Below are 7791 nucleotides of genomic sequence, written 5' to 3'. Positions count from 1 at the left end.
AGTGAATCACAAGTCTTAGCAGAATCAAACCCTGAACATTTAGTCCTCCTGGACAAGTGTTCCAGTTTCTCTAAGCTTATTAGAATTCACAAGTATGTTCTTAAATTCATTGCTTTGCTCAAAAGAAGAGCAAACTCAGTTTCTTTTAACTTTGGTGATGCATCCTCCTTTCATTTGGAAGCTACTAGGCATATCATAAGGAATGATCAGAGAATCTGGTATGGTGAAGTTTTCCAGTATTTAGAAAGCAGAAATAAGAGAGTAAAGGATATTCCTAATATTATTGCTCAACTTAACGTATACATGGATGACCATGGAATCCTGAGAATTAGAAGTAAAATGCCTAAATGGAGAAAAGATACTTTTGTCAACTTTCCTATTTTACTTCACAAACACAGTAAGTTAACTCGGTTAGTAATAAAAGATTTTCATGAGAATTTCTCACATGCTGGTGTTTATTCTCTTTTGTCAGAGATGAGAAAAAAGTTTGGATTCCACATTACTTTTCAGTAGTAAAAAAGGTCCTTAAAGAATGTGTCATTTGTAAGAGATTCAAAGAGAGAACGGTTAAGGTCAATCAAAGTGCCTATCGCGATTTTAGGATTGACCCTCCCTCTATACCATTCAGGTATATTTTTATTGATCATTTTGGACCGTATAACGTTAAGCTTAATGGTAAAAAGAGCAAAGTTTGGATTCTATGTTTGACTTGTCTCTGGTCTAGGGCAATTAATTTAAAAATTTGTTTATATCTCACTACAAAAGAATTTTTAAGTAGCTTTTCAACTGCATCATATCAGTATGGAATCCCTCAACTAGTATTGTCAGATCTTGGATCTCAGTTGATAGCTGGAGCTAATGTGGTCCACTAATTTCCTGGGTGATCCTGAGAGTCAGGCATATTTTGAAGAGAATGGTGTAAAGTCAATTAAGTTTCAGCAGTATCCAAAGGGATGTAATAAATTAGGAGGACTTGTTGAGACTTGTGTTAAAATGAGTAAGCGTTTAATCCATGGAGCATAGAAATAATGTGTTAGACTTCCGTGATTTGAGTTTTTTGTAGAGCAAACCGTACACTTGGTTAACAGGCGCCCTATTGCCTTCAAAGAAGGGTTGAGATGACGTTATCACAGAGGAAGTGCCTGATGCAATTACACCAGAAATATTAATTCATGGACATGAATTGCTGTCTATTAACATTATTCCTGACTTGCAGGGCAATCCAGATGAAGATCTGAACTGGACAGCAGATGATCATGTTAGCAAAGTTTTAGACAAGTATCAAAAACTTAGAAATGTGAGGTCTCGACTTATTAACATTTATAATTCAGAATTTATAGCACACTTAGTGTCACAAGCTACAGACGAAAGGAGTAGATATAAACCAGTGACACATAAAAGAATTCAAGTAGGTGTATTGTTCTGTTAAAAGAAACGCACATGAAACCTTCAAATTACCCAATGGGTATTGTTAAAAAAGTAAAATTAAATGACTTGGATGAAGTAACTGACATAGCTGTGTTTAAGGGAGCTTCTCGTGAAACTGTAAGACGGCATGTTACTTCAGTAATACCTCTCTTAAGAACTGTGACTAATGACACTGATGAAAAGGCAGATATTAAAGAGGACAGTAGTACACATCAAAGAAAAAGGAGAAAGGCTGCTGTCATTAGTGAGGCACGAACTAGAGATATGTTGAGAAATTAGTATGCAGTATATGTTTAGGTGTTGGTAATTTTGATTTTTTTCCGTTAGAATGTTACTCAATTTTGTAACATTAGCTTTACCATTCGAATTTTGACTAAATTCGAATCCCCCCTTTGGAGTGTTGAAGAATTATTTTATATTCTAATTCTGTAGAAAATTTATAAAATTGTGTGTATATATATATCTAGGTTCATATTTGTTTTATCCTTGAAACCCCCCTTTTGCCATACAAAGCAAAATCAAAAAGAAATACTGGGAGTTTCAAGGATAATATGTTCAGTCCATAGATGGCTCTGCTGGCTGTATTTTAATATTTGCAGTTCCTGATTCCATCATCCTTGGGAAAAAATTTTCACCTACTGGTAATGAGAGAAGAGTGAGGAGGCAGATCAGCCATATTGGATAATGTTTTCTTCTAGTGAAGAAGTGCTATGAAGATGGAGTAGCACTTTAATTTAAGGCCACCTCTCCTGCAATTGCTTACCACGAGTGCTACCATGAAGAGTGCAATATCAAGATTTCAGAATACATACTTCTCAACAATGGGATATTCTGCTGCTCTTCGATTTGCTTTGGGATTTTAAGGATATGGCCTACCAACCCAGTAAGTTTCCTATGATTTTGTGGCATATGGTTCAACTTTGGTTAGGGGGTTATAATATTTGAAATGAATATTAATTATCCAAGTCTTCAGCCCTAATTATAAATTTTCTATGGATTTTATGCTAATTATAAAATTACTAGGGCTATTTCTAGCTTAATTCCAAATCTTTGTTTTGTGCATAGGATAGCCTAGTGGGTGTTCAGATTTGCTTAAATCGATATATCGTATAAGATTTTATTTTCCTGAGTGTTTTTTCATATTTAATTTAACATTGCATAACTTAGAATATTAGTGAGCCTAATTTTTTTAATTTGTTACTAGGCTAGGTTACTTGTGCTTGCTGGAAGGTAGCCTAGTATCATCGGCTTCAGTCATCTTCCTGGTCTTGGCAAATTTATTTAGGTACCTAATTCAGTTATATGTAATGTGATATTGGCATATTTGCATTTGATATTGATATATTGTATACCATTCATTATTGCTTATTAAGGGACTTTAGATAAATGTTAAGTTAGGTTTTTAATGGAAATTTTTTCGTGGTTTGCAGAATCCATAGTTTTCAAAAACAGGCAAGAGTTGAGTGGGTTCTACCACAGGCAGTCACTAGTGATTGAGGATTCCACTTCAGCCATCAGAGTTCCATTGCTTTGCCATATTTAATATTTATTCAATATAAATAAAGAATCTAATATTTTTAATTTTAAAGTTTCTTTATCCAATATTGACATTAAAGTTATTGTTACTCTGCTCTCGCTGCTCTTGTTATATTGAACATTTTGTTTTCGTTTTTGAAATCTCTTTCATTAAAAGATCAGAACTGAAAACAGGTGATTCCCTTTCACTACAACATCAGAACTGGAAACAAATGCTTCCATTTCATTAAAATATCAGAACTGGAAACAGATGCTTCACTTTCATTTAAAAGTCAGAACTGGAAACAGAAGCTTCCATTTCATTAAAAGATCAGAACTGGAAACAGCTGCTTCCTTTCATTAAAAGATCAGAACTGGAAAAAGAAGCTTCCCTTTCATTAAAAGGTCAGAACTGAAAACAGATGCTTCCCTTTCATGAAAAGATTAGAACCCGAAATAGTTGCTTCCTTTTCATTAAAAGGTCAGAACTGGAAACAAATATGTCCCTTTCATCAAAAAAGCCAGAACTGGAAACAAAAGCTTCCATTTCATTATAAGGTCAGAACTGGAAACAAAAGCTTCTATTTCATTGAAAGGTCAGAACTGGAAACAGAAGCTTCCATTTCATTAAAAGATCAGAACTGAAAACAGAAGCTTCCATTTCATTATAAGATCAGAACTGAAAATAGATGCTTCACTTTCATTAAAAGGTCAGAACAGGAAAAAGATGTTTCCATTTCATTAAAAGATCGGAACTGGAAACAGATGCTTCCCTTTCATTAAAAGGTCAGAACTGGAAACAGATCCTTTCATTTCATTAAAAGATCAGAACTGGAAACAAAAGCTTCCATTTTATCAAAAGATCAAAACTAAAAACAGATGCTTCCCTTTCTTTAAAAGGTCAGAACTGGAAACAGATGTTTCCATTTCATTAAAAGATCAGAACTGGAAACAGATGCTTCCCTTTCATTAAAAGGTCATAAATAGAAACAGAAGCTTCCATTTCATTAAAAGATCAGAACTGGAAACAGAAGCTTCCATTTCATTAAAAGATCAGAACTGGAAACAGATGCTTCCCTTTTATTAAAAGATCAGAACTGGAAATAGTTGCTTTCTTTTCATTAAGAGGTCAGAACTGGAAACAGATAATTCTATTTCATTGAAGGATCAGAACTGGAAACAGATGCATCCCTTTCATTAAAAGATTAGAACTAGAATTAGAAACAGAAGAGCTTTCCTATTTTCATTAGGAAGATCAGAACTGGAAACAGAATGCTTAACTTTCATAAGAAGATCCAGAACTGGAATAACAGAATGCCTTCCCTTCATAACAAGCTCGAAACTGGAAAACAGATTTGCTCCCTTCATTAATAAGGTCAGAACTAGGAAGAAAACAGATGTTTCCATTCACTTTAAAAGATCAGGAACTGGAAAACAGATGCTTCCCTTTCATTAAAATAGGTCGAACTGGAAAAGATGCTTCCCAGTCATTACATAATGATTCAGAACTGGAACCAGATGCTTCCCTTTTATTGAAAGATCAGAACTGGAAACAGAAGCTTCCCTTTCATTACAAGATCATAACTGGAAACAGATGTTTCTCTTTCATTAAAAGATCAGAACTGGACACAGATGCTTCCCTTTCATTAAAAGATCAGAACAGGTAACAGATACTTCCCTTTCATTAAAAGATCAGAACTGGACACAGAAGCTTCCATTTCATTAAAAGATCAGAACTGGAAACAGAAGCTTCCCTTTCATTAAAAGATCATAACTGGAAACAGATGCTTCCCTTTCATTAAAAGATCAGAACTGGACACAGATGCTTCCCTTTCATTAAAAGATCAGAACAGGTAACAGAAGCTTCCCTTTCATTAAAAGATCAGAACTGGAAACAGATGGTTCCCTTTCATTGAAAGATCAGAACTGGACACAGATGCTTCCCTTTCATCAAAAGATAAGAACTGGAAACAGAAGCTTCCCTTTCATTAAAAGATCAGAACTGGAAACAGAAGCTTCCATTTCATTTAAAGATCAGAACTGGACACAGACGTTTCCCTTTCATTAAAAGGTCAGAACTGGAAACAGAAGCTTCCATTTCATTAAAAGATCAGAACTGGAAACAGATGCTTCCCTTTCATTAAAAGATCAGCACTGGAAACAGATGCTTCCATTTCAATAAAAGGTCAGAACTGGAAACAGATGCATCAATTTCATTAAAATGTCAGAACTGGAAACAGATGTTTCCATTTCATTAAAAGATCAGAACTGGAAACAGATGTTTCCATTTCATTAAAAGGTGAGAATTGGAAACAGATGCTTCAATTTCATTAAAAGGTCAGAACTGGAAACAGATGCTTCCATTTCCTTAAATGGTCAGAACTAGAAACTGAGGCTTACATTTCAAAAAAAGGTCAGAACTGGAAATAGGCTTCCATTTCATAAAAAGGTCAGAACTGGAATCAGAAGCTTCTCTTTCATCAAAAGATCAGAACTGGAAACAGAAGCTTCCCTTTCATTAAAAGATCAGAACTGGATACAGATGCTTCCATTTCATTGAAAGATCAGAACTGGACACAGATGCTTCCCTTTCAATAAAAGATCAGAACTTGAAACAGATGCTTTCCTTTCATGGAAAGATCAGAACTGGACACAGATGCTTCACTTTCATTGAAAGATCAGAACTGGAAAAAGAAGCTTCCCTTTCATTAAAAGATCAGAACTAGACACAGATGCTTCCCTTTCATCAAAAGATCAGAACTGGAAACAGAAGCTTCCATTTTATTAAAAGATCAAAACTGGAAACAGATGCTTCCCATTCATTAAAAGATCAGAACTGGAAACAGAAGCTTCCCTTTCATTAAAAGATCAGAACTGGAAAGAGATGCTTCCCTATCATTAAAAGATCAGAACTGGACACAGATGCTTTCCTTTCATTAAAAGATCAGAACTGGTTAAAAGAAGCTTCCCTTTCATTAAAAGATCAGAACTGGAAACAGATGCTTCCCTTTCATCAAAAGATCAGAACTGGAAACAGAAGCTTCCATTTCATTAAAAGATCAGAACTGGAAACAGATGCTTCCCATTCATTAAGAGATCATAACTGGAAACAGATGCTTCCCTTCCATTAAAAGATCAGAACTGGAAACAGATGCTTCCATTTCATTAAAAGATCAGAACTGAAAACAGAAGCTTCCCTTTCATTAGAAGATCAGAACTGGAAACAGATGCTTCCCTTTCATTAAAAGATCAGAACTGGAAACAGATGCTTCCCTTTCATTAAAAGGTCAAAAATGGAAACAGAAGCTTCCATTTCATTAAAAGATCAGAACTGGAAACAGATGTTTCCATTTCATTAAAAGACCATAACTGGAAACAGATGCTTCCCTTTCATTCAAAGGTCAAAACTGGAAACAGATGCTTTTCTTTCATTAAAAGATCAGAACTGGAAACAGAAGATTCCCTTTCATTAAAAGATCAGAACTGGAAACAGAAGATTCCATTTCATGAAAAGATCAGAACTGGAAACAGATGCTTCCCATTCATTAAAAGATCAGAACTGGAAACAGATACTTCCCTTTCATTGAAAGATCAGAACTGGACACAGATGCTTTCCATTCTTTAAAATATCAGAACTGGAAACAAAAGCTTCCCTTCCATTAAAAGATCATAACTGGAAACACGGGGCTTCCCTTTTATTAAAAAATCAGAACTGGACACAGATGCTTCCCTTTCATTAAAAGATCAGAACTGGAAACAGAGGCTTCCATTTCATTAAAAGATCAGAACTGGACACAAAAGCTTCCCTTTTATTAAAAGGTCAGAACTGGAAACAGAAGCTTCCATTTCATTAAAAGATCAGAACTGGAAACAGATGCTTCCCTTTCATTAAAAGATCAGAACTGGAAACAGATGCTTCCCTTTCATTAGAAGATCAGAACTGGACACAGATGCTTCCCTTTCATTAAAAGATCAGAACTGGAAACAGATGCTTCCCTTTCATTAAAAGGTCAGAAATGGAAACAGAAGCTTCCATTTCATTAAAAGGGTAGAACTGGAAACAGATGTTTCCATTTCATTAAAAGATCATAACTGGAAACAGATGCTTCCCTTTCATTCAAAGGTCAGAACTGGAAACAGATGCTTCCCTTTCATTAAAAGATCATAACTGGAAACAGAAGATTCCCTTTCATTAAAAGATCAGAACTGGAAACAGAAGATTCCATTTCATGAAAAGATCAGAACTGGAAACAGATGCTTCCCATTCATTAAAAGATCAGAACTGGAAACAGATGCTTCCCTTTCATTGAAAGATCAGAACTGGACACAAATGCTTCCCTTTAATTAAAAGATCAGAACTGGAAACAGAGGCTTCCATTTCATTAAAAGATCAGAACTGGACACAAAAGCTTCACTTTTATTAAAAGGTCAGAACTGGAAACTGAAGCTTCCCTTTCATTAAAAGATCAGAACTAGAAACAGAAGCTTCCATTTCATTAGAAGATCAGAACTTGAAACAGATGCTTCCCTTTCATAAGAAGATCAGACCTGGAAACAGATCCTTCCCTTTCAATAAAAGATCAGAACTGGAAACAGATGCTTCCCTTTCATTAAAAAGTAAGAACTGGCAACAGACGCTTCCATTTCATTAAAAGGTCAAAATTAGAAACAGATGTTACCATTTCATTAAAAGATCAGAACTGGAAACAGATGCTTCCCTTTCATTAAAAGGTCAAAACTGGAAATAGATGCTTCCCATTCATTAAAAGATCAGAACTGGAACCAGATGCTTCCCTTTTATTGAAAGATCAGAACTGGAAACAGAAGCTTCCCTTTCATTACAAGATC

General features: G+C 35.0%; 1 long non-coding RNA gene across 1 annotated transcript; it reads left to right on the top strand.

The window, feature by feature from the left end:
- The first annotated feature begins 1423 nt into the window (after positions 1-1423).
- Positions 1424-3009, top strand: LOC135211744 (uncharacterized). The gene is made up of 3 exons (XR_010313742.1): positions 1424-2311; positions 2633-2713; positions 2859-3009. It is a non-coding gene; the product is annotated as an uncharacterized LOC135211744 (long non-coding RNA).
- Positions 3010-7791: the final 4782 nt, after the last annotated feature.

This window comes from Macrobrachium nipponense, chromosome 4 (genome assembly GCF_015104395.2).
Source record: "Macrobrachium nipponense isolate FS-2020 chromosome 4, ASM1510439v2, whole genome shotgun sequence".
Lineage (NCBI taxonomy): Eukaryota > Metazoa > Arthropoda > Malacostraca > Decapoda > Palaemonidae > Macrobrachium > Macrobrachium nipponense.
Note: the sequence above shows the minus strand (reverse complement) of the source record. Positions and strands in the feature narration are given on the sequence as shown.